The 27,099-nt window shown below is 50.9% G+C and overlaps 1 long non-coding RNA gene across 1 annotated transcript in view; it reads left to right on the top strand.

Moving 5' to 3' along the window:
- Positions 1-27,099, top strand: part of LOC144784503 (uncharacterized) — a 318,124-nt gene that overhangs the window by 79,625 nt on the left and 211,400 nt on the right. The window contains exons 2-3 of the long non-coding RNA XR_013601654.1: positions 1,429-1,496; positions 6,737-6,925. This is a non-coding gene — a long non-coding RNA (uncharacterized LOC144784503). The remainder of the gene's footprint in view (positions 1-1,428; positions 1,497-6,736; positions 6,926-27,099) is intronic.

The raw sequence follows: 27,099 nt of genomic DNA, 5'->3' as shown, positions 1-27,099 counted from the left end.
TTGCCAACACCTCATGATTGTTTCTTTGTAGTGTTGCATTTTCCACATGGGGGTGTTTTTCACTGGCAACAGGCGCTGAGGCACATTCCGGAACAGTTGCAAGCCACTATGTGTTTGGGTGGACAAGGATCAGGATCGGCTTTAACACTGGTGGCACAGGTGCGACAATCATTTTTTGGCACCCCATGTCTGCCTCCTCGGATTCTATCATTGCCACCTGTCATCAGTGCCCCTCATCCCTCTAATCAGGAGGTCCCCCCTTACTCAGTGGTCAGGGAGGCGGCATTTTTATCTCTGGTACTGACAGTTTTTCTCCATTGTGATGCCCTTGCACCTATGGGGGAATATAGGTTTCTGTCCATCCCTTTTCGGGGATGGCCATGATCGAAGTGGGGGTCACTTTTAGAGTGAGAAGTAGTAGGTTTCCTACAATGCGTTATACATGTCAATAGAAGTTTTTCCGCAGGCAACCTGAAGAAGAAGCAAGTGTATGCGACCGTAGCCTCTCTAATTAAGAGTGCGGGTGTGCGAAGTTACAAAGTCTGACGTGGGAAGCGTGAGAGTCAAGGCTTAATAAAATGGATAGCTTCAGTTGCAATAATGAGAAATCATGCTCCGAACAGTAGTCTATTCCCACAGACTGTTGCATGACCCTCATGGATTGTTGCGAGTGGTCAACTTTAGTAGGTGGGTAATAAAATCTGTTCCACCATGTTTAGTAGTCTGGTTCTAACTGAAGTGGGGTCGCCATTTTTGTTATGCGTTGGTTAATGGTCGCTGAGATGCTGGCTAGTGTCTTTGTTCCCTACCTTTCATGTTAACCGCAGCTGTGTTAATATTCCTGACCCGCAGCTTGATTCCTGCCCCGTCATCCTTCCCGGAAGGACTATCTAGCTTTTTGATTGCATTAATTCTGCTCTGGTATTGGCAGGCATGTTTGTCGATGTACACAGGGGTCATCAACAGTGTCCTACTTGTGGTGGATAAAAGAAACTTGTGGTGATCGCAGCCAACCTTTTTTTTTTAAGCTTGTCGGCTTAAGGAAGCTTTGTCCCATTGGTTCGCAAAGGGGTGCGAGGAGTAGGAGAGCCTTCTTGGTAAGGAGGCAGGAAGGATATATTGGTAGTGTTTAGCAGATGGCAGCTTGGCATATTAAGCATGGCTTTCGAGGGCAGGATGTCCATAAAAAAAAAAGGTTGTCCTATTCGTTGGTGGGCACAGTAAGCCTTGGCAGCAACAGATGGGTTCTAGGGATTATATATTGGTGTTCATTGTTGGTAGGATGCAGTCACCGGGACGGCAGGAAAAATGGGTGGTGGGACAGGCAGTCAAAGGAGGGACTGGGACTGTTTGATTCTTGTAAGCATTATTGTATAATTTAGCATGTTTCTGCCATTTAATCTTTACAATATTTTCTTATCAACACAGGTGAAGGGCAGGATACAGCAGTGCGTCAGCTGGGACGTTGGAGTGTTCCTGTTTTCCTGTCATCACAGGTACAGTGGGGCTGATACTGGGCTGCTCTTTCGTGAGCATGCAACGTCTTCATCTGCCCCTATTGTATGCTTGGATCGAAGAAGACCAGATGGCAGCTGCCATACTGCGGGCAAGTGGGGCGGTGTGTAGCCACCATGGAATTGCTTTAGACAGGATTATGCCTGGGATGTTTCCTGCATCCGGGGATGTTTTTTCCTGTCTTATGATAGTGTGTTGTTTTTTCCTGTCATGTGACGCAGGGGGAAGCCCGGGGAGCCAAGTCTCTTGCCAGATCCAAGGGTAACTCTGGTGCACGCCGAGATGACAGATCGATGGAGGCATAGGTAATAAGGTATGCTTAAGGCATGGGTAGGTAAAGCAAGTCCAACATGTTTGTGAACAGATAGGTTTGAGGGTAGGGCTCACCAACCGGGTTATCATGTTGTTCCATGGGCAAAGGGGGCCTACACTTGGTGCATTCAAGGTGCATGCTTGAACCATGGTTACGCAGGGGGTGTCCGCCCCCTGGGGTCGTTGTGGTGAGCTAGGAGCTATAACGCAGGGATGTAGACTCTGGCCAGTGGCCGTGCAGATCCCTGCAGAGCTAAAGGGTTTAGTATAAAGCTAGGAATCATCATCAGCAGTAACATTAATAATTATCTGCATCTGGGTGACAATGTTTTGGTCCGACTAACCAAGAGGGAGTTTTTTGAGTCACTGATCACAGACCTGGGCTGTTTAGCTCAGACTCCCGCACTCAATCAACGCTTGGTCCACTTCAACCTGAGGTTACAATGGAAAGGGGTTGAGCCGTTCAGGACCATGAATACTTCTTCACATCACGGGCAACATGTTGGTACGTCTAGCGAGGTCCGAATTTTGAGTTGCCGATCATCCAGTATGGGCCGGTTAGCTCTGAAACTCCATCGATCAGTCATTGCTTAAACTGAGCAATAAATTTTTTCCTAGAGACCTTGTTAGCATGGTCGGTAGGGACACAAGACAGGGCATGACTTTAGGACATCTCTGTGAGGGGGGGCAGATAGTCGGTTAACTATGCTGGCCTGTGGCGGTAAGGTCATGATTGGTGGGACATTTTAAGGTACTTAGTAGGCATCACCATTGTTATTGGGGATGCCTGGGGGGACAGTGGTCTCTCAAGGAACTCCAGGGAGTGTTTAACGCCGGTATGTGTGGAGAGTGCAGCGGTGGAGAAGTTCCACTTCTGCTAGTCCTTTGGGCCTATCCCTACACTGGCACATGTGCTCCAAGTTGGCATAACAGCACAGCCCTTTGGGGGTAGTATTTGAGTGCATAGGGGTGCCCAAGGGTGGTAACCTTCTGGGCAACCGGGACTCCTGCGCAAGGTCACTCCAGTGGGAGAGGTGGACCTAGCACGTAGTTGGACCAGCCATGACCTTGCCCTTAGGCTCAATTTGGGATACGCAGAAAATAAAAATCTACATAATTTTAGATTTAGGTTAGGAATGGCTAGTTATTAGACAATGTGTTAAGGTTAGCCATCCATAAATAATTGGAAATACATTGTATAAGAAATTTGGTTTATGTATGAATATTCTGGACCATTAGATGGGTTTTATGCATATTGTAAATAAAAAATCTTAATATGCTTTATCATTTAATAAAATAGAGCTGGGGTTCTTATGATCCCTAACCCAAGATAATTGTGCGTTTTGTGTGTATCTATCCCTTGGGGTAGATTGGAAAGGTTTTGTGGTACCCATGGGGCCCATGGTTTGGGAATGGATGTCAGCTTGGGGTGGGGACTCGGCAATACCTGGCCATGTTAATTGTGTGATGTCTTGCAGAGTTGATATGAGAGTCGAGTGAATGTGGGTTCAGACCGGACGTGATCCAAGGATTGAAATTTGAATTTCAGGTCCCAAAGTGACACAAGATCCCGGGATATAATAAAGGGTGCAGAAGGCACCAAGATTGTGATTGTCTGACTGAAGAATTGAGGAGTTGTTGTGAGACATCATCGACAGTTCCACCTAAGACAGGGAACTTTTGTGTGAATGGGAATCGTTTAGTAAACCTTGTGCATAGAGGTGAGCTATAATGATTCAGGTGACCAATGCAGGTCGAGGGTCACTGTGTGTGGGTGTTCTTGGATTATTGAATTCTATTGATATTTTAGATGGCAGACAATTAAGGAGTTTAAAACGATTGTGTGAGTGATTGCGTACGGTGATGTCAGAGTGTGCTGAGCTGCGATAGGTCGGTTGGTGTAACACAGCACTGGAATTGATTGGTTGTCATGGGGAAGTTGTAGTTGAAAATATTGCCTCAATGTGTAAGAACTTGAATTACTTGTAATTACATCATGCAATGCTTTAGGGTGTTGCAGGATCTTTTCAGAGGTGACCAAGGGGTTGTTACTTGAATGGGTGAAGAGGCAGCACACAAGGATACTCCAGCACATTATATAGGGGTGAAATACTAAAACCTGGCTTCAAAATAGGCATAAAATCACTGAAAAGGAGGGTGAATTGTTATGTCTATGTTTTGGTTCATTTCGGTTGGATGTATTGCAGCAGTTGAGAGGAGTAATGTTTGCGCTGCGACATTTGTGTAGACCAACACAGTTTGAGGTGTTAGATACCTGGATGCGTGCAGCATGTATTAAGAAGAGGGAGATATATCAAGGGAAGATGTGGAAACCTTTCAGGGCATGCCAGGATGCACGATGGGATGCACAGCTTAAGAGATGGAGAGTGGATTCTATCGAAGGAGAAAGGCTGTACCCAATGCTGGTAGGAAAGGGAGATTTTCAGGGCAAGAACAGCAGGGCAAATGGAAACAACAGTAGTGACACTGACAACAGCTTGTTGGATGGATTGTTATCTGAGCGTCCTCCACCTTATAATCCATAATCAGAGGAGGGAAGGCGCGACTTAGTGAATGTAGGGAATGCGGAAAGTGCAACAGCAACTCAAGCTGGTCCTAGTGCAGGAGTTGTGGGAAGGATATCTGCAGGAGGAGGGGGGACAGGAGTGTCCACCCTAGGAGGTATGGAACAGAATGGAGTTAGGACTGCTTCATTGTTGCCGGAAGCTCTTACAGTTGTGGTCACTATTGGTCCTGCTAATCCTGTGTAGTCACCCGAGCTCAGTGGAAAACCTCAGTCAGCAACAGTCTATACATGTTGAAGGAACAAGATTGGGAAGATCAGGGAGCACGAATGGAAATCGGCCAACTCTAGTGCCTGTGAAATCTGGTAACCCTTTTGCAGCTACTGTCGATCCTTCGGTAGTGCGCATTTGTTCCAGTACTATATGGTCTATACCCATGGCAAGCACTAGTTCAGACCTAAGGATGTGGGAAACACCAGTGAGGGGACCAATGGGTGTGGCCTCAGAAGCAAATACGAGTCAGGGAGCCGCTGGAAATCAACATGTCTTAGATGTTACAGACTTTGAATCTTAGATGAGGGATCACAATAACAGCAAGGAGGGTCAGAGTAGTGCATCAAGTTAAGGTCCTATCAAAGCTGCAGTGAAGGCACAACTATTAATATAGTGAGGTTGAAGGTTAAGTAGGTGAGATCATAAGTGGGAATTTGCCTTTGGACAGGATAGAGACCTATGAGCCAGATGACGTGTTGTTTGTAGTGAAGGATGTCACCCGCAGGGCAAGAAGGGAACATGAGAAGTTGTCAGAGCTAGCTCAGAGATATGAGGTAGATCTGTCACAAATGAAAATGTTACAAGGAAATCATAGGCTTAACTACAGTGATCAGAAGCTAGAGGAAAAGAGAGTGGCGGGATCGAAAACCCATGTCAATGAGTTGGTGGTAGAAACATGGGCGTGGAATATGCTGGATAAGTGGGAGGAAAGGTGGTTGAAGAAGAAGAGTGCGAAGAAGGTGGCAGGGGAAACACCACCTCCAGGAGGGGGAACACAGGGAGTTGAGGCATATCCGTTATGAGAAGTGCCTAGCGGATGGTATGTGCATTCTCCTTGGAGTAAAGGTGACCATGCCGCATTTACAAACTACTTCCCCAGGTTGAGGGAGAACCCTGCTGAACGGTATAAGCAAGTCAATCGCTTTGTTAAAATCTCGAAAGTGTTGTGGATTGACTTAAATACCTTGTTCGTAATAGTGGCTCCTAGCAATTTGTGGTCTGCTTGTTAAATAGCCATTGACTGGCCTGCTACTGAGCCGGAGAGGGATTCAGTGATTCATGGTCCTTCACCGTTGGTGATGAACAGCTATGATCAGGTGATCACATAGTTACAGTACAAAATAGCCCCTCAAGACATCAACGGGGTTCAGATAGATTGAACAACCCAGAAACCTAAAGAGTCAGTGCATGCTTATTATGAAAAGCTGTTACAAGCCTTTAAGCAGTACAGTGGATTGGACACACTCCATCCTAAAGATATTGGCCAATTAGTCTCAAAGTTTGTGATAGGACTAAGGACAGAGGTCAGCCTCATGATCCAGCAACATTTAATCTGCTGGCAAAAATAAGTCAGCAGATGAAATTCTGTGGTATGCCAGGTATTGCAGTGATAAGGTGGATTTCAAACATAATAGAATTAAGGAGAAGTTGATGCTGGTTCAAATGCGAAATGCACAGAAGGGAGAGCAGGTACAGGCAACAGGGGGAACAGTAGCTCGCTATCAAGGAAGTGTCCCAGGAGGTGTCCAAGTTACATCAGGGCCGGCAGGACAGAGAAAAGGAAGAGGTTTCACCATAGCTCCTCCACAGGCGACACCGGGAACTCGGTTACGCTGCCAATATGGCAGTTGTGCCGTTCCCCCGGTGTACTTTCCGGGCGAGGTAGGGGGAGAGGGGGCCCGTGCTGATGATGCGCGGGGGTCCCGCCCTCCCGGCCCTCGCCCATTGGCTGAGAGGGCTTTGCCCCAGAAGTAATTCAAGTGCTTCCAGGGCAAACATAAGGCAAACAGGTCCTGGATCTCGCCCGGACCTGTTTCGGGGAGGAAGGACCCCTTTAAGAGCACCAGCAGAGCGGCGAGAGAGCCTCTTCCTTCTCTACCGCTCAGCTAGGAATCATCGCCCGCCCTACTGCTCTTGTAGGACTCCAGGGAGCCTCCGTGTGGATTTTTTCTTACTTTCTATTTCCTCCTTTTATAGGTGGCAGCAGTTCGGCAAGGAGGCACGTGGGGAGGAAGTGGATGGGTGATTTGGCGGATTACTGACCCTACGCCTCTGCCCACACAGCGGGGGCAACCAGGAATTTATCAATTGTGCTCTCTTTTAACATGCAGGCTCTCAAGACACAAGTGGAGAAATCGGCAGAGATCGGCAGCACCCTTCACCTCCTCATCAGGACTGGGACCTGCAATCACAGACCGGGAGACACGCAGGTTGGAGAATATCCTGACCTGCCCCACATTCTTGAATGTGTGGGAGTGGCTCTGGCTGTAGCTGCGGTTGTGGTCCAGCTATATAGGGAGGTAAGGGGGTCTTGGTGGGAATCGTTTTGCCTGCAAAAAATAGAGCTGTTGGGCCAGGGGTAATTTGCATGGGGCATCTGAGGCCCTGCTAACATTGGTGTGTATTTTGGCACTCTTCTGGGCACAAAGTGAAGTGTTTCTTAGGCTGATAGTCTAACAAGTGCTAGTGATTTGCAAAGGGGGGTTGTTTGCTGCCCGAATTAGGTAGCTGTGTTTTGGGTCAGTGCTAGCACCTTGGGCGCAATTACAGTGAGCAGGTGACCCTTAGATAGCGATGGCGCCAAAAGCGAAAAGGGGACAGGCTCCATCCAGGATGGAAGAGTGGATGGCAAGCATGATGTGCTCCATGAGCGATCTAAACGAAACAGCGGCAGAGCTAACCAGAAGGGTAGACGGACAAGAGATACCAAGGACAGGCCCAGGCGCTCTGGTGTGGCACCCACGGCAGCTTTTCCTCCAATACCCCGGAGACCAAGGCAAAAGCATGTGAAGGGGGGGCTGTCCCAGAGATCCCTGCAGTACCAGCAGTACCAGAACCGCTGGTACCAACCCTGCCATGAGCCACGGAGCCGGTAGCGCCAGCCATCCCAGTGCCAGTGGTCCCATTGCCAATAATACCAGCCATACCAGTGCCAATATTACCTGCCATCCCGGGTCCTGACTTTATATCAAAAAGGGGTCTTGTCCTTACGGGACCAAGCAGGACATCATAATCTAATAAAAAACAATCACCTGGTCTCGATTTTTTTAAAGGCTGCTCTTTATTTAAAGCAGACTCTGTGCTTTGATAAATGTATTCATAAGCACTGACGTCAAATTTTTCTGTCACATTGATTTAAACAATTTGTAGTTTTCAACATGTCCGAGTTTGACACCCCACAAAACACTTTTCAATCATAAACAATAAATAACAAACAATATGTGTATCAAAAAACAATTTGTAGTTTTCAACATGTCCGAGTTTGACACCCCACAAAACACTTTTCAATCATAAACAATAAATAACAATCAATATGTGTATCAAAAATACACATAAAATTACTGGAAAATATACATTGTAATCAAGATATGCATTACACCAGTACACCAGTATTTTTTATATATTAATACTATCTATAACTTTCTCAATCTCCATGTATTTTTAGGACTACTCTCACAAGGGACAAGCTTTAACTGATATGGCTTCATTGTACGTGTCCACCACTAGGATGAGCACTGTTAGTCTAATGGCCCTTTGTGAGTGTGTAAAAAAATCTTATGGAAAAGCCGACGCGTTTCCAAACCCGTTGTTTATTCCCGAGTTTTTCTTCAGGGCTGGACTGGGTACTTATCAAATAATAACAAGAAGAACAATTCAATGTACATGCCTTCTCCGTCTCTTTTGTTCTGTCTAACTATGTCAATTTGATTCAAAAGTTACCTCTGTCCTTCAAGGACACTTTGTTTCTTTTTACGGCACTCTTTGCGTTTAGTCTGAAACACCCGGTATTCCTAAATGAAAGAAAGAGACAAACCAGTTGTCTCAAGTTGTGTGATTAAACATTTTCTTTGTTTTAAGCTGTACGGCAATAGAACTTAATGTTGATAAAGTTTTAATCAGGAGCCCGCGGATGATCGCGTTTCCTTCAAGTGGCAATCAAATCACGGGTTTCCGGGTTGAAATGAACCCTTTGTGGCATTGTCTGTTAAAAATAATAAACACACGTTTTAACTTTGTGGATATACTAGATGTTATATCTATTCGTTAATTATTTGGCCAAACCTTACTTGCACAGTCGGTGGAGAATCTTATGTATTCTTTTCATTACTGTGTATTTCGAAGGGGTCGCGTCCTCGCTGTAATTTCGCAAGCGCGTTCCGTCTGTAAGTGCAAAATGTTTTACTTTATAAGTTTGTGCGCTATCCTACTAAACGATTGATTGTCGCCAGGCATCTAGTTACATGTCTCACCTTCACTTTCTAGAATTCGGCATATAAAACACCCGTCTCCGTTTGCTGCGCTATCGTTCAAAACCGCTTTACTCCTCCTTTGGTATGTATGCGCATAACCCGGAAATTATTCCATAGATCACATGGTTAGCCGGGACTCATGAATTCTGGGAGATGTAGTTGGTTCTTGCCCATAGTGGCCCCACTGGTTTTTTTAGTTTGTGAAAAAAATGGTGGAGGTTTAAGAACATTAAGTCTATTGCTGTATCTTTAAGTCTGACTAAACGTTATTGTGGATAAAATGCATTATATTTGATGGTTGTCTCGATAAATCAATCTGTCATCAAAACAGAGGACTCAATGGATTGTTCGTTGTAATTCAGACATTTCGTTCATTCCATCGACCACACAGTTGAATTTCAAAATCAGGTACGCTTCTCGTCACAACAACATGGTTTCCACATTACCTCCGCGAGGGGGAATTTTTATGCCTGAAAGTACTGTCCACTTGAAATCTTTCTCTGTATGGTTGCTCTCCAGAAAATGTTGGACCATTGGAGCGGTCAGCACTTTTTGCTTGATTCTAGACCGATGTTGGACCAGCCTTTGATTAATTTGCTGTTTGGTCTTTCCAATATACAGCTTTGGACACGGACATGTAATGGCATAGACTAAATTACGACTTTTGCAATTGGTAAACTCCTTATGTGTCCATTTAATGGAGTTAAACTCAAACACATCTCCTTCCATTGTGTTGGCACATGATACACAGGTACCACATTTGTGGTGCCCTTCAACAGGTTTGAGGTTCCAAAGAGTGCGTAGGTCCGTTTTAGCTTTTGAAATACCTATGTCTGCTCTGATGATTTGTTGACCAATGCTTTTGTCTTTCTTTAACGCAAACAATGGTCTTTACATTGGAACCTCCAAATTAGAAATTAGATGCAAGTTTTTTAAAGTAATCGATCTGAATTTATTGGTGTGTGGACCGTATGTTGTTACACATACTAACTTCCCTGAAGGTTTTTTGTCTTTCTTGAGTTCCTCCCTAGGTGTGAACCAAGCACGTTTAGTAGCATGCTTCAACATTTTCTTTGGGTAACCTTTCGCTCTCAACTGGTCACATAAAACTTCTGAGTGTGCCATAAAGTCTTCCTTTCTTGAGCAGTTCCGTCTTATTCGTAGCTTTTGACTGTAAGGAAGATTGGCTTTCAAACTTTGTGGGTGAAAGCTCTGGTAATGGAGTATTGTGTTTGTATCAGTCGTTTTTTGGTATAAAGTAGTAGTCAATTTTTGTCCTTGTGAAAAGACCTCTACGTCCAAAAGGTTAGGCGTGTTTGACTGTAGGTAATACTGAATTGTATATCTGGATGCCTGCTATTTTTTTTTTTTCAGAACAAATTTTATTAGTTTTATGGCAGTTGACAGAATACAAGAGGAACACTTCTTCCAAAATGGCAGAAAGACAGTGAGCATATAAGAGCAATAGTGGTCAAAAATTCCAATCAACATTATCCAACATCCCCCTCCCCGCACTCCCACCCGGTTCCCACCCCCCTCCCTGCACGGTGTACACATTGTCCAGAAACAGGAGCCGAAGCATCACGGTAGCAGCCTGTGGTCAGTTCACCTGGGGGTAGCACAGGCGTGGTCCATAACAGTGTCTCGCGGCGTCGGAGGGTCCAGCGACAGGCCCCTATAATCAGCCCATTTCCTCCAAATTCTATAATGTTTCTTGGGGCAGCCCCTGGCCTCAAAGATCGGGCGTTCCAACCCCATGCTGAAGTCCATGCCCCGCTTCCACACCCCCACCAACGGGGCCTTGGGGGCCTTCCAGGCTTGGGCTATATCCCGTTTGGCTATCGTAAGTCCCAGTAGGAGCAAGTGCCGTTTATACAGATTACCCCCCACCTGTTCCATAACGTGAAGAAGGCCCAGCTGCGGCGTGCGAGGGAGTTCCCATGCCAATACTTCCTCCAAACATTCCCACACACCTGTCCAAAACCTCTGCAGCCTTATACATCCCCACACTGTGTGCAAGAAGGAGCCTACCGCACTGCCACACCTCAAACAAACTGGTGAGGCTATCAGCCCCGCCTTCCACAATCGTTCCCTCGTGTAATATGCTCTGTGAAGGTACTTAAATCGGATAAAGCGCAGGCGCACTGCAATTGCTGCTCCCCTAGGTGCTTCCAGGGCTTCTCTCCAGTCTTCCTCCTCCAGATCTCCCAGATCACTCTCCCAGACCGCCCGCAGCTTATCAAGAGAGGGGGAACAATGTGTAACTAGTGTTTGATATATGGTTGAGATTTTCTTCGATTCCAATTCCCCCATAAAGACTTTCGCTTCTAGGGGACTAAACTCCGGCAAGGACGACATGCCCGCTATTGCGGGGGCCAGGGCGTGTCGGAGCTGTAAGTACCTGAAGAATTGGGACCGGGGCATATTGTATTCATCCTGCAACGTCTGAAACGACTTGAGGACTGCGCCCTTCAGGACGTGGCCCAGCGCCGAAATGCCAATAGCATCCCAGCCCTCGAAGCCCCGGAGTGCAGCCAATCCGGGCAGCCTCCCATTATGCCATAAAGGAGTCTCGCCCGTGAGCCTGTTCCACCATCCCATGCGGCGGAGCGCATCGCGCCACACTTTGAAGATTACTTGGGTGGCCCTCGGGAGTCTCTTCCGGATAGTCGCCGAGTATAAAATAGTATGGAGCGTGTGTGGGTCCATCATATACCTCTCTAGGGCATAGGTCGGGTCACTGCGATCCCTGTACCACCATTCGTTAAGGACAAGTAGGTGTGATGCCTGATAGTAGGATTGGACATCAGACGTGGCCAGCCCTCCACAGTAGGTTGACAGGAAGCAGGTGCGGAGCGCTACCCGTACCGCTCCTCCGGCCCATAGGAACCGACCCAGAGCCGAGTTCACCTGTCGAAACCACTGCTGTGGAACTGGGTATGGGTGATTCTGCAATTGGTATAAGATCCGGGGCAGGGCCACCATCTTAAAAATGGCGGAGCGGCCGTAGACATTCAGGGGCATCCTGGACCACATCTGCATATCCGAGCGGATCCTGTCCCAAACAGGCACTATGTTACGGGACCACGACACTCCCTGCACATCAGTTAGAAAGACACCAAGGTACTTAAGGCCTCCCACTGCCTCCTGAAGGACTGAGGCCCAGGGACCCAACGTCCCCCTGTCACCCAGGACCCACAATTTCGACTTCTGTGTATTGAACCGAAGGCCAGACACCTCACCGAAAATGCGCATTATTTCAAGGACCCTCGGCCCCGATTTATTGAGGTCCGTAAGGAAGAACAGGACGTCATCCGCATACAATGCGATTCTGTCAGACGGGCCCCCCATCCACTCCACACCACGCAATTGAGCATCCATCCTCACCCAGGCCGCAAGCGGCTCCATCGCCAGGGCAAACAGGTAGGGTGAGAGAGGGCATCCCTGCCGGGTACAACGACCGATGAGGAATGAACTGGAGGTGGCTCCCGCTATTCTGACCGTTGCCGTCAGGTCTGTATATAACAAATGAATGTACGACAGAAAACGTGGGCCTAAATTGAGCCGAAGGAGAAGGGCTCGGAGGTATGACCAACTCAGGGAGTCGAAGGCCCGATCCATGTCCGCCAGCAGTAGGGCCGCGGGGAAGCCCGCCGCTCGTGCCGCCTCCACCACTAGGTGAGCGCGTCGTATATTGTGTCTTGTCGCCCTGTGAGGCATGAAGCCCGCCTGGTCGGCATGGATCAGGTCCGTGATGTAAGGGAGAAGACGGTTCACCAACGCCTTAGCCAGTATTTTCGCTTCAAAGTTCAGTAAAGAGATTGGACGATAAGATTCCGGGCTGTCTTGGGGCCTTCCCGGTTTGCAGAAGACTACAATCTCGGCGTGTCGCCAGTCCGCCGGTAGCCTGCCGAGCTCCCGAGCCGCCTCCAGGTCCTTCTTGTAGCGCATCCCCAGTTGGAGATGAAACATCTTCATAAATTCGCAGGGGAACCCATTGGGCCCGGGGGCCTTGCCCGAGTTCAGTCCACCCAGAGCTTCTCCAAGCTCCTCTGCTGACAGCGGGAGGTCCAGTCGAGCTCGCGCCTCATCCGAGAGCGCCCGGGGTGGAAGATCCGCGAGAAATCTGTCAATCTCTTCCGCTGGGAGGGATTCTCGGGGGGCATACTGAGTCTCATAATATTGGGCAAACATCTGGGCCAGGACCTCAGGGGCCGAAATAGGGCCGCCCGCGGTATCCCGGAGACCCGGCAGGGGCTGGGCTTGATAGGTGTTTTGACACAACCTATATAGCATTGTGCTAGACTTGTCCCCCCATTGATAGATCCTGCTCTGCGTAGCGAGCCAAGTCTGCCTGGCCTCGTCCAACAATAGCGAGGTGTACGACCGCTGAAGGTGCAGGAGCTGGTCCACGGCCACTCCATTCTCCCCCGTCAGGCATCTGGCCTCCTGGTTACGCACCCGATCTGCCGCCTCCTCCACTCCTAGCTTGCGGGCCCTACGATTCGCGGCGCACCACGCAATATCCACGCCCCGAAGGACAGGCTTGAGGGCCTCCCACATGGTCATGGCATCAATACTCGGGTCCTCGTTCTCTGACCAGTAATGCGATATAGCCTCCCTCATGCGTGATTGATAATCGTCGCGCTGCAAGTGCCACACAGAAAGGCGCCAGCGAAACGGTTGCCGCTTCACACCGAGGCTCAACGTCAGTGCGATCGGGGAGTGGTCCGACAGGCCCCTCGGAAGTATGGAGGTGGAGTTAATTCTGCCTAGCCAGGGTTGCGGGACGAACAGGTAGTCCAAGCGTGAAAAGGATTTATGGACCGCAGAGACAAATGTATATGCACGGTTGCAGGCATGTTGATGGCGCCAAGTGTCGACCCATCCCATCCCCCGCACCATCCTGCTCAACCTCGTGGTGGCATCCGACAATTGGCCGCCTCCAGGCTTACAGCGGTCCAATCTCCCATCCATCACATCGTTCCAATCACCACCCACTACTGTCAGTACGTGCGGAACATTCGTCCATACATCAAACAGCCGTTCAATCAGGGCATCTTGGAGCGGGGGTGGAGCATACACACTACCGAAAACCACTGGCTCACTCCCCAGACTTCCTTTAACGAAGACATATCGACCATGCACATCCAGCCATTGTGTTTCATGTGTGTATGAGACCCTACGAAGTATAAGAATTGCAACTCCCCTGGACCCTCTTGTAAAGCCAGCGTGGAACACCTGATCATACCCGTATCTGCGTAGACTAAGAACCTTGGTACCTAAGAGGTGTGTCTCCTGAAGGAGCAATACATCCGCCCTTTCAGTCTTCCCCAGACGTAGAACTGCACTGCGTTTAATTTTGTCGAGCATCCCTCGCACATTCCAGCTCAGTATTCGCAACGAGGCTAGCGGGGGGCTCGATCCCAGTTCTTCAGCCGCCATCAATCGTCCAGATTCCAAAATCATCAGACCACTGAGGCCACACACACAGGCTCAATCGCCTCCAGGTCCCCATGTACACCGTGCTAAAGCCCTCCCCAACTGCCCTCCCCACCATCCCCGGAACCCCCAAACCCCCGCCCCCTCCCCTGCAACCCTTCCCCAACCGCAAACCACACCAACAACCCCCCCTCCAGCCCCCCACCCCATACCTCAGCAACATTGAAGTACCTGTCGCGGTGCAGGCAATCTCAGCCCTCCAACGGGAGGCCCAAGACCCACCGCACCAATGGATCCCACCCAACTACCCACAAAGTGTCCAACTACTTCCCACCCAACTCGCGGGAATGAACTCCGGGAGTAGGCCCGCTCTCGCACGAGCGTCTCCCGATCAACCGTCCACCCCTGAATAAGGAATCATGGAGTCAAACAGTACGTGGCATGTCTAAGAGGAGCAGCCCGCTCTCACCAGCAAGGCGTTTCATCAACCCATCAATACCATAGCTAGCACCAGTGTAAACGTGGGGGTCTCAGGATTTCGAGGGAGAAGGTTCTGTTTCCTCCGGGGTTTCCGCCGTGTCATCACTTGGAGGTGGGCGCTTCTGAGAGCGCGACCTCCAGTTGCTCTTGCTGCGGGATCGTCTGGGCGGTCTCGGGGGTCTTTCGGGGGTCGACGAGTCCGAGCCCCTCCGAGGGGGGGTGTTCACCTTGACTCGTACTGACTCGTCCGTCCACTCGAACACTTCTTCCGGGGAGTTGAAAAACTGAGTGCGAGATTGGAAGACCACACGCAGGCGAGCCGGGAATAGTAGAGCATAAGGAATCTTGAGCTCACGCAGCCGTGCTTTTGCTGCGGTGAAGGACTGCCTCTGCTGCTGAACCAATTTTGTGTAATCCGAAAACACAAGGATCTTATGATTCTCAAACATCAACGGGTCCTGGGCGCGGGCCTGCCGTAAGATAACATCCCTATCATGATAGTTGAGCAGTTTGGCTATCACCGAGCGTGGGCGAGCCCCTGTGGGCGGTTTGGGGAGAAGCGCCCGATGTGCCCTCTCTACCACAAAACAGCGCGACAGGGAGTCCGGGGGGAGCCATCCCTCCAGCCATTGGGTCAGGAAGGCCTCCATATTTCCTTTCTCGCAGTCCTCCGGGAAGCCTACGAAGCGCAGGTTGTTCCTTCTGGCCCTCCCTTCCGCATCCTCCACCCGCAACGCCAGTCCCTTCTGAATCCCTTCCATGGCAGCAACCCTCCTTTTAAGATTCACCACGTCGTCCTCGACTTCAGTGATTCGGGATTCCGTTTCCGTGATACGCGCCACCGCATTGCGCAGATCCTGTCTGAGCAAGGTCACATCGGCTCCGACCGCTCCGATCTTCGCGTCGAGCATGTCCCTCGATTGTGTGATCACCGCCATCAATGCTGCATTGTCCGGCCCGGCGCCTTGGGGGCCTCCAGATGCCCCAGCACCCCCATTTGGCCCCGCAAACTTGTCCATCGGGCCCTGTTTGGGGGCATTTCCACTATTGCCCCCTCTCGTCATGACGCTGGTGTAGTGGTGACCCCAATCGTGGGGGATCGATGATCTAGGGGCACCCCCGACTGGATGGGTTGTAGAAAATAATTGGGGGGCACTACCAACCAGAATATAAGATCCTTAAGTATTGCCCGGCGGTGTCGCCTCTTGAACCCACAAAGAAGTTAAACTATTGAAGAGGCAGGCGCTGGAGACTGGAAGGCAGGAAACAAGGTTTTTATTCTCTCCGGAGGAGAACACAACGAAACGGACAGAAGGTATCGTTCTGAGGTGCTCTAACTGCATCCCTGAGGCCTGGCCTCTTATACACACGTTTATCTGTTTATTGCATGTAACACATTCTCGTCGATACTTTGATGTACGGAAAGACATCCTCAGAATCCCCCCCTTCCCAGCCCGTTCCCACGCAAGGTTACAGTGGAAGTCCCCGCCCCGTTCACAACAGGTGATGATCATCGCGCAGCTGGATATTCCGCCGATTCACGGAGTGTGTGGGGTTCGATCGGATCTCGTGGGATGGGGGGGCTTTGATCATCTCGGGGGTCCTTTGAGGAGGGAAGCTTTCTATTGTACGGGGAGGGGCAAGGGATTGGTATCGGCAGAGCTGGGTGCCGGCCTGGGAACGGGGAAGACAAACGGGCACACAGGGAAAAGGGGTTTGCATCAAAGGGCCGGAGATCATGAGAGGGAAGCAGGGAGGTGTCGCGCTGGGAACAGGATGAGGGCCTGGGGCAGAGCAGCGCCGAAGAGGGGTTTATGACTCAAGGCAGGTGCAAGCAGGGGGTTGCCAGCGAAGCTAGGAGGGAGAGAGAGGTGCGCTGGCTCTCGGTGAGAGTAGGGAAGCCATGGTGCCCAAAATGGCGGCTGTTTTACGCGCACAAAAGGTTTAAGGAGAGCAAGAGGGCGCCGATAATGTTGACGGTTTTAGCCCAACTTTCAACAGTCCCCCCTTTTCAACATATCTAGCCACCTTGCTTTACTCAATGTCAATTTTCATCAAATTCCTTACTTCGGTATCATACAATGCTCTCATATGTTCGCTTCCAATGTCCACAGTTTTGGGAAAAATACAACTCGCACATAAAGAGCACATAGGTGGCAAACATTGAATTCCTAAGCATAGGCCACATATTACAACTACGGGAATCAGGATAATGGTGAGCAGTCTCCAGCCCCAGCTTTTGACGGTGTCCCAGAACCAACCACCAAGCGACCATTCTTCTTGCTCTTGGTGAACTTCCGAAGAGAGTCTGTGAAGATGTTCGATGGCTTTGTACACTGAGGGTGAGTTGTCCGGTATGTATGTACAACAGCTGGACCCAATAATGCGGCATGCTCCTCCACGGTCCGCCAGAACCACATCTAGAACGAGGCGGTTCTGCAGAGCCACCAAACGGACCGCTTGGAGCTCGGCAGTGTTGTTGGCAAAGATGCCCGCTGTGATGTTCATGGTTGTCTCGACTGCCTGGGTCAAATGTCGGATGGCACGGCTGTTTGCCATCGGGCCCCAGAGGGGGACGAGTCCTTTCATAGCATCGAGGAACTGCGCCCCTGTTGAGTCGGCTTGTTCAATGTCTTTGGCTCGTTTTAGCCGGTGGTGATTCGCTGGGGCTACATAAGTCGGAGGAAGGACGAAGGAGATGTAGCAAGTGCCCCCCCAGCCTTTGGGGAGCCAGGTGTAGGCCTTCGTGCCGCAGATGAAATACATGTTTGGAGATGACACAAAGGAAGGTGGATCCGTGGAGTCCAAAGTTCTGGTAAAACGGCAAGCGCTGCGACCCACCAGCTGTGTCCCAAGTCCTTCTACACACATGTGGCCTGTGACGTTGATGACCGTCAGGGCCACAGTCAAAGTGGCAGCCGTCCGTTTCCGCAGATAGGAGAAGGTGGGTCTGGTTGGATTGTTGAACACCTGCATTTCGATTCGTTCTTTGGCCGGGATGTCCATTTGGATCGAGTCGCTGGGGGTCAGCGGGCAGAAGTGTGTCTTTGTCTTGTTTCGCCCGGCCCCATGAGAAGGATGTGCTGCAGTTCTGCTGGAGGTGGCATTGCCCGTATAGCTTTCTTGCAGGAGGATCAGCCAAGCAAGGCAGGAGCCGTGGACAGAGAAGGGTGAAGGGATGAATGGTATTGAATGTCCAGTGGCATGGGGTAGCAACCCACAGATCCAGCAGTTGGTGGTATTGGTGGCAAGATTGTGCTGGTGAAGTAGCTGCACGAAAGAGTTGTTCCAAAACTCCTTTCGTCTCTCTCTTAGTTGAGGAGAGAGCGAAATTAGATAATGTTCCTTCATGGTGGTAGGCTGAGCAGTGGTTAGGAATGTTTCGTGAGCAGGTGCATGTTCTTCCATAATCCAGAGCGTAGTCATGAGGAGAAAACAGAGGAGGATTATGATGAAGAGTGCAATTGTCTTTGAGCTATGGGGTCTGTCTATTCTCGGATTTCTGTAGTGGGTATTTCCTGCTGTCTCCGTCGGCTTCTTATTTGGCGCTTCCATCATCTTCTTATCTGGCGCTTCCATCATCTTCGTCTTCAAGGTGCTCGGTAGTGGGCAGGACCACAGACTTAGTTTTAGCTTCTCTCCAGGTAACCCTTGGTAGTTTGGGTCACCGTTCTGAGATCCCTTAACCTAGTCCGTGGCCTACTTAGCCGAAGCTCCCTCCTTTCGACGCAGGAAATACCCTTCTCGAGACGGCACAGTGGGGTCAGGATGTTTTGAAAGTTCAAGTGTCTCAGTATCAGGGTAGCAGTTCAACGATGGTCGGTCCTGGTTCAGGAGCTCTTCTTGGGTGTTGACGGTGTCTGTCGTGGCCAGGGTTGGAGAGACCTTTTTGCAGTGGTGAGCGTGCAGCCAGTGTTTCTTCCCCTCCACTCGAAGTGCGGTCCGAGTGGTGATCAGCACTTGCCAGGGGCCCGTCCACCGGGGTTCCAAACTCTTTGATCGCTGAAAATTTCGGATCAGCACGAAGTCCCCCGGCTGGATGGCGTGACCCGGACCCCTGGAAGCATCGGGGATGGCCTGCTGCACCTGCTGATGAAGGACAGACAAAGTTTCAGTCAATTTGTACAGATAATCAGACATTAGGACATCCGGAACGTCATGAATGGAAGTTGGTTTCGGGGCAGACCAGACGCTCATGGGTCGACCGAAAACAACTTCATAAGGGGTTAAGTGATGTCGGGTGGGGGTAGAGCGCATCGATAGCAATGCCAATGGGAGGGCGTCTGGCCATTTCAGGCCCGTCGTAGCCACTATTTTGGCCAGTTTAAGCTTTAGTGTGGCATTGTGTCGTTCGACAAGCCCAGCAGATTGAGGGTGGAAGACTGCGTGGAATTTCTGTTTGATACCCAGCCCATTTAAGATGAGCTGGATAACTTGGGCTACAAAGTGGGGGCCATTATCACTCCATAAAACACGACAGAGGCCATAACGGGGGAAAAACTCCTTTAACAGAACCTTTGCAGTGGCCATAGCGGTGTTGTCACGGGTTGGATATGCTTCCACCCACTTGCTAAATGCGCACACCACGACGAGTACATATTTCAGGCCTTGGCATCTGTCTAGCTGGATGTAGTCCATCTGCAGGACTTCAAATGGGTGGTTTGGGACCCCAAATCCCCCCCGGGGTACTACAGTTCCTTTCCCGGGGTTGTGTTGCAGGCATATTAAGCATTGTTGGACCAGGCGTTTGGCGGACTCTGGGATCTTGTCATTGTGCCAAACCCTGGAGACAAGTTCGATCATGGGGGCTGATCCTATGTGGGCAGGGGAGTGTGCCATGGTTAATATGGGAATCAAGTACGAATCAGGTAGCAACCATTTGTTCGTGTCTTTTGTCCGCCAGCAGCCTTCATCGTCTTTCAATCCCACCCGTGTCCATTCAGTCAATTCGTGTTGTGTGCTAGTCGTTTGTATGTCTCTAATTGTGTCCTTGGCGTCAGTCCAGTTTTCTGCTTGTGACCTGGTCACGTACATATGTGTTGTCGTTCTGTTTTCAGCTGTCGTTCGGGCGGTGATGTCGGCTAGTGCATTTCCCTGTCCAATAATGTCTGTCACTTTCTTGTGTGCCTGGCATTTGATAACGGCAAGTTTGTTGGGGAGGAGGACAGCTTCGATTAAGGCGGAGACTAAATCCCCGTGCAAAATGGGTGTGCCGTGTGAGGTCAAGTATCCTCTCTCCCTCCAGAGGAGCCCAAAATGGTGAACCACCCCGAAGGCATACTGGCTGTCAGTGTAAATGTTCGCTGTGGTTCCTGTTGCCAGGATGCAGGCTCGCGTCAAAGCAATCAGTTCCGCTGCCTGGGCAGATCGCTGGGTGATGCAGGCTGTTTCTACTACAGTTCGAGCCGTGGTGACTGCATAGGCAGCGGAAGTGGTACCATCGGAGAGTTTGATGCAAGAACCGTCCACCCACAACTCCCCGTCGGGGTCAGGGAAAGCTGTGTCTCTGAGATCGACCCTACTCCTGGTCTGTTCGTCCGTAAGAGTCACGCAGTCATGTACGGGGTGCACATTGGGATCGTTCTCTGGCAAGGGTAACAGAGTTGCTGGGTTCAGTGTGGTGCATCTTTTCAGGGTGATATGGGGGGCAAGCAAGGTCAGTTCGTATCCAGTCAGTCGTGCACTCGTCAGATGTTGTGTCTTGGTTTGGTTCAGGAGGGTGTCGACTGCATGGGGTACCAGTACCGTGAGGGAATTCGAGAGTACAATCCCCTCACTCTGTCGGATAGAGACTGCAGCAGCAGCTACAGCTCGAAGGCAGGCAGGCAAGGCTCTGGCGACAGGGTCAAGAGTGGCAGAGAAGTAAGCGCACGGTCGTTGCTTAGGGCCGATGGCCTGGGTCAGGACAGATAAAGCGCACCCCTCCCTTTCGTGAGTGTAAAGGGAGAAGGGCTTTCTGTAATCAGGGGTACCCAGGACAGGGGCTGAGCAAAGGGCATCTCGCAGTTCTGTGAAGGAAGTTTGACACTCAGGAGTCCAAGGGAGTGGGAAAGGGACGTCTTTGTTTAGCAGAGAAAGCAGTGGTTTTACAACGAGGCTGAAGTTTGGTAACCATTGTCGGCAGAAGGAGGTGAGGCCTAATAGGGAGCGAACTTGCTTCTGGGTTTTAGGGACAGGGGTATCTAGAATGGTTTGGATTCGATCAGGGGTGAGTTTTCTTCCATCTTTGGACAAAAGGTGGCCTAGGTAAGTGACCTGGGGTAGGCAGAACTGCAACTTCTTCTTGGAGACCTTGTGGCCATTTTCCGCAAGGAAGTGCAAGAGTTGAATGGTGGCGGTAACCGCTAGAGGGGTGGTGTCGGCTGCCAAAAGGATGTCATCGACATATTGTACCAACACCACCCCGTCGGGTAACTGGACTTGGTCTAGTTGTCTTTTGAGGGCCTGGCTGTAGATGCTAGGGCTTTCCGTGTAGCCTTGAGGCGCTCGGCAAAACCTATATGAGCGGGCTTTTAGGGTAAAGCCGAAGAGATATCGGCTGTCTGGGTGGATGGGGATGGAGAAGAATGCGTTCTTGAGGTCGATGACGGAAAAGGTGGTGGCAGTGGATGGAATCAAGGTCAGGATGGTGGTGATGTCTGAGACCACAGGGTACTGGGGTACCACCACTTTGTTGATCTCTCGGAGGTCGATGATGAAACGGTATGCTTTCTCATCTCCCTCTCCCTGCTTCTTGATAATGGGCAAGATAGGGCTGTTGCAAACGTTGCTAACCACTTCCTCTACCACTCCTGCGTCTATCAGTGACTGGATAATCATTACCAATGCCTTCTCGCCCTCTGGCGATATCCGATATTGTGGGAGTTTTGGGAGTGTTGCGTCTGGTCGGACAGTAATGTGCACTGGGTCAATTAACATACGCCCTACGTCCGAATCCGCTTTGGCCCACAGATACGGAGGTAGAGTGTCAAGCAGGGACTCGTCAACGTCGGTGATGGAAAACATGTGTCGGGGGGAACAATGTCTAAGCAGAACGGGGTTGTCGTAAAGAAACACTCGAACTCCATCTTGAGAACACCTAATCGTCGCTCGGAAGTGTTTCAGTAAGTCAAGTCCCATAATGGCGTCAGGGCTATTGGAGGAAAGCAAGAACGTGGTGTCGGTGGTGTTGTTTTCTACGTCAAAGAGAATCGGGGCAGACAAAGGGTTGGTGGAGGGCGTTCCATCGAAACCTGTCGATGTTATGAGTGAGCCAGACAAGGGTGCCCTTGGAATCAGTCGTTTAGATAACGCACTACGTGTCGCGCCAGTGTCTACCAGAAATGGAGACTTGGTACCCAGGACCTTAGCAGTGACATAAGGGCCCTGCTGGTCAACATAGAGCTCGACTGGATCCCTCCCTCGCCCTTGGCTGTCCTATGCGAAGGTGTGAGTGTCGTCATAGTCAGATTGTTGATATTGGTTCTGCCTGGGTCGATCGAACGTATTTGGTCTGCTTGATCTGTCATTAGTCGCGTCATTTGGGGGCCCTCGTTGTTGTCCCTTAGGTCTCGGTCCGTTTGCTACATCTCTGGGGTCTCTGTTTCTGATCATTTCCAGAAGAACTGGGCACTGGGATTTCCAATGGCCAGTCCCTTTGCAGAAAGCGCACTGGTCTTCTCTAAGGTCTGTGCGTCCACTGTAGGAAGTCAGAGTGCGGTCCTGGGGAAATGTAGTCTTAGGGACGTTTGTCTGGTAGTTTCCCCGGTATTGGTCTCGTCCTATAGTCACCCCTTGCAGTTTGGCAATCATCACCCTCTCTTTTAAGTCCTTCTTCTTTTTCTCTGTCGCCCTATCGTTTTCATTTTTCTGATGCTCATAATATTGGGCCATTTGGAGAATCGCTGTAGGTTTGGAGGCTGCCCAACTACTCTCGCTGGCCTGTAGTTTCTGGGAGATTTCCGATGATAGGCCTTTAACATAATTCTGGACAAACAGATGGTGTCCGGTTGCAGTGGTCATGTCCTGGCCGCTGTAATCGGAGAACATCGTTTCGAACCGGGAGAAGTATTCCGATACATCCTCCTGGGGTTTTTGGCGACAGGCTGTTACTATCGACCAGTCCACTTTCTTTTCTGGGATTAGGGTTTTTAATTTCTCTACGATTTTATCTGGGAGGTCTAGAATGGATTTCAACGGCTTTTGTCCTGGTCCCCGTTGTTTGTCCAGGTCATCGAGTTGTGACCAGGTATGTCCAAACAGCTCAAGGTGGTCGACTTTCCGGATTTGCTTCCACACATCAGCTGGTAGACATAACCCGAAGAACAAGTCGATGTCAGCCAGGGTCATGATCGTTGAACCCAGGGCTGTACCCAATTCAGTATAGAAGGCAGTGGGGTTTTTACGTAGGTCGGGTAGAGATTTCCGGAATGTCAGTATCTCTTGCCGGTCCCATGGCTGGTAGACCCAGTTGTACACTACCCTTCCCTTCGCATCTTGGTTGTTTGCATCATCGTGAGTCCCTGTACCCCGAGGAGGAACCCAGTAAGGGGCAGCCTCACGTATCGGCATCATGGTGTTAGATTGCTCGGTTGGTGGTTCGGTCACTACGGGGGCTGCGGATTTAGCTCCCGGCTTTCGTTCAGTGAGGTGGCGGAAAACCTCAAGCGTACGCGTAAGGAGGTCCGACACATCACACTCGCCCTCATCCCCGATATCGACCTTCCGGTACAGAGTCCTTAGGCTCTCGGGACCTTTGTCTCGATATCGGTCCTCGTATGCATTCAAGACATGATAACACAGTCGTACGGTAAAATGTCGTCTGTGACTCCCTGTATACGAGCTGAACATATCTGTGATGTACTCTTCATCATCCTTCCTTTCTACCAGTGTCCTTGCTATTTTGTCGATCCCCGCTCGCTCATCTTTGTCTAGTCTGTTTGTTCTTGCAGGGCCAGCCCCTCGAGTCTCATGGTCGTCTATCGTTGTTGTGGATGCGGGTTTTAATACAAGGGGTTCGGCTGGCACAGAGGCCATTGGGGCCGACGCTGTGGCGGTACCTTCGTTTGTACCTGGGGGTGGCGCGTGCTGCGCCACGGGTTGAGAAGGGGCATATGGAGGGGGCATGTAGATGATAGGAGGACCTAACAGCAGGTCCTCATTGGCTTGTCGTTTCGAGGGTAAATCAGGGTAGAGCATGGAGGGGGTTCTAACCGGACACTGGCTTGGCGTTTCCATTTCTAGTTTCTGTTTAGCTTTCTCTCTTTCCTTTATCTCTTTTTCTAGTTTCTGAGCAGCTAGGTGGGCTGCTTTTCGCAGCTCTTTTTCCAACCTACTCTCAGTTTTCTTTTTACGTTGTTCAGTTTCTTTTCGCCACATGCCAAAGCTGTCAAGCATAGTAGGTGTTGTTTTGTTTTTACCCAGGGCAGTTTCTAGCGTTTTTATTTTATCATCATCGAAGGATCCTATCAGGGGCCATTGACTTTCTTGACCCTTTTTTGTATATTTATGCCATAGTTTACTATAGGCTATAGCGGTCAATCCATGCTTCATGAACATGTCCTTATTAGGGGTGCCTTCCAGTGGGGCTGGATGGTCCATCTCTAATAAGCGGTCCGGGCTAAACAGGCTACTAATCAGTGGGGAGAAGACAGACATGACGGCTCGTAACGAGGGACTAAAAAGTCAGCACTGCCTATCTTATCACTAGGTGCAAAGACTGGACAGAATATTTCTATTCTACGTTGTTTGCAGGCAGTGAATACCTCATGGATCAAAATAACAAAAGACCAATAAATAACAATGGGGAGAATGAGTAGGTCCGCAAAAATTTGCGTTACCTACCCTTTTCACTATCTGCAAAAAGGGTGGTCTCTTCCCTGTTTGCAGACAGGGAATCTCCAGGAAACAATAGTTTTGCGAACAACAGTTCAGTTTCAAGTGATTATTGAGTGGGGGAGAAAAAATAAGCACGGCTGCTGCCCTACCTATCCTCCACTGCTTGCAAAGAGAGAGCCCGTTGTTTCTCCGTTTGCAGACAGTGAATCTCCAAATAAATAAAAAGAGCAATACTAGTATTTTTAAACAAACAAGCAATCAAGCAAATATTTCGTGACTTGTCGTGGTTACACGACCTTACCCGGACCGCATGGACAGTTTCCTGTCTTCCGAATCCAGCGCCCGATCGTCCTCTCTTCTTCGTTATCCTCGCGGCACTCCTGATGGTTCCCAGTCAGGACCGTAGATCACTCGAGAGAGGTCTGTTCGGAATCAGTGAAGTTCGGATGATCGGCTGTCAGACGAGGGTCTATCGGACAGACGCGTTCCCGATCGTTGCAGTCGTTCACTTTGTCGTCAGGACCTCTCCCACTGGATCCATGGGTCGCTGATGGGCCCCACGCTTGGGACGCCAATTGTAGAAAATAATTGGGGGGCACTACCAACCAGAATATAAGATCCTTAAGTATTGCCCGGCGGTGTCGCCTCTTGAACCCACAAAGAAGTTAAACTATTGAAGAGGCAGGCGCTGGAGACTGGAAGGCAGGAAACAAGGTTTTTATTCTCTCCGGAGGAGAACACAACGAAACGGACAGAAGGTATCGTTCTGGGGTGCTCTAACTGCATCCCTGAGGCCTGGCCTCTTATACACACGTTTATCTGTTTATTGCATGTAACACATTCTCGTCGATACTTTGATGTACGGAAAGACATCCTCAGAATCCCCCCCTTCCCAGCCCGTTCCCACGCAAGGTTACAGTGGAAGTCCCCGCCCCGTTCACAACAGGTGATGATCATCGCGCAGCTGGATATTCCGCCGATTCACGGAGTGTGTGGGGTTCGATCGGATCTCGTGGGATGGGGGGGCTTTGATCATCTCGGGGGTCCTTTGAGGAGGGAAGCTTTCTATTGTACGGGGAGGGGCAAGGGATTGGTATCGGCAGAGCTGGGTGCCGGCCTGGGAACGGGGAAGACAAACGGGCACACAGGGAAAAGGGGTTTGCATCAAAGGGCCGGAGATCATGAGAGGGAAGCAGGGAGGTGTCGTGCTGGGAACAGGATGAGGGCCTGGGGCAGAGCAGCGCCGAAGAGGGGTTTATGACTCAAGGCAGGTGCAAGCAGGGGGTTGCCAGCGAAGCTAGGAGGGAGAGAGAGGCGCGCTGGCTCTCGGTGAGAGTAGGGAAGCCATGGTGCCCAAAATGGCGGCTGTTTTACGCGCACAAAAGGTTTAAGGAGAGCAAGAGGGCGCCGATAATGTTGACGGTTTTAGCCCAACTTTCAACAGGGTGATCACGGGCGGCGAGTGTCACTGAGGCCGCCCAAGGATATCGTGGCCCCGTCGGCGTCCGAGCGCGGCGCGCCCCCGAAGGAACTGCTGGCCACCACCCCGCTAGGGGACGGGGAGGTGCTGCACCACGCTATTAGACCACGCGGTCAATGAGGGGGCCCGCGCCGCGCTCTCCGGCGTCAGAGTTGAGCTGTCCCAAGGGGTCGCCGGCGGGTCCGGTGATCTATTATAGTCTGGGGGGGGGTGTTCCTCGCAGCCCTCGCCCCTCACCGCGGTCCGAAGCAACCGCCGAGAGCACTCCACGTGGCAGGTGCCGGCAGAGTCTGGTGCCGGTGCCCGGTAAGGGCGCACTTCAAATGAGGGGAGGGGGGGGGGGGGAACAGGCAGGAGAGCCGGCAGAGCGGCCGCCCTCCCACCGATTTAGCAGGACTGTGCCCCGCGGCTCGAGTCTGCCGCCGGAAGGGCCAGACACGTCCCCTCCCCCGTTAGGCTGCTCCTTACCCCCACCTCGACCCCCACCGCGGTCCGAAGCAACCGCCGAGAGCACTCCACGTGGCAGGTGCCGGCAGAGTCTGGTGCCGGTGCCCGGTAGGGGCGCACTTCAAATGAGGAGGGGGGGGGGAACAGGCAGGAGAGCCGGCAGAGCGGCCGCCCTCCCACCGATGTAGCAGGACTGTGCCCCGCGGCTCGAGTCTGCCGCCGGAAGGGCCAGACACGTCCCCTCCCCCGTTAGGCTGCTCCTTACCCCCACCTCGACCTCCGTCCAGGCTCCGACCGCTCTCCACTCCAGCCGCCGTGTCTATCTCTGCCCCGGATGTCCGAGTGCCCGCAGGGTCAGTCCAGTCTTCTCCGCCGCTCCGCAGCACTTCCGGCCGGCGCCTCCCGGCTCTTCGCCACTTCCGGTCGGACCACACCGCAATGGAGGTCCCGGCTGCGGTGTCCGATGCAGGCCTCGCCTCCGGCCAGGCTTCCAGCCGCCGTATGTCACCGATTCCGGGCCGCCAGAATGCCAAAATCGCTGTCGAGGGATCCCCTCAGG

The sequence above is a fragment of the Lissotriton helveticus genome, chromosome 10 (assembly GCF_964261635.1).
Source record: "Lissotriton helveticus chromosome 10, aLisHel1.1, whole genome shotgun sequence".
NCBI lineage: Eukaryota > Metazoa > Chordata > Amphibia > Caudata > Salamandridae > Lissotriton > Lissotriton helveticus.
The sequence above is the reverse complement of the archived record's forward strand: the minus strand, read 5'-3'. Positions and strand labels throughout refer to the sequence as shown.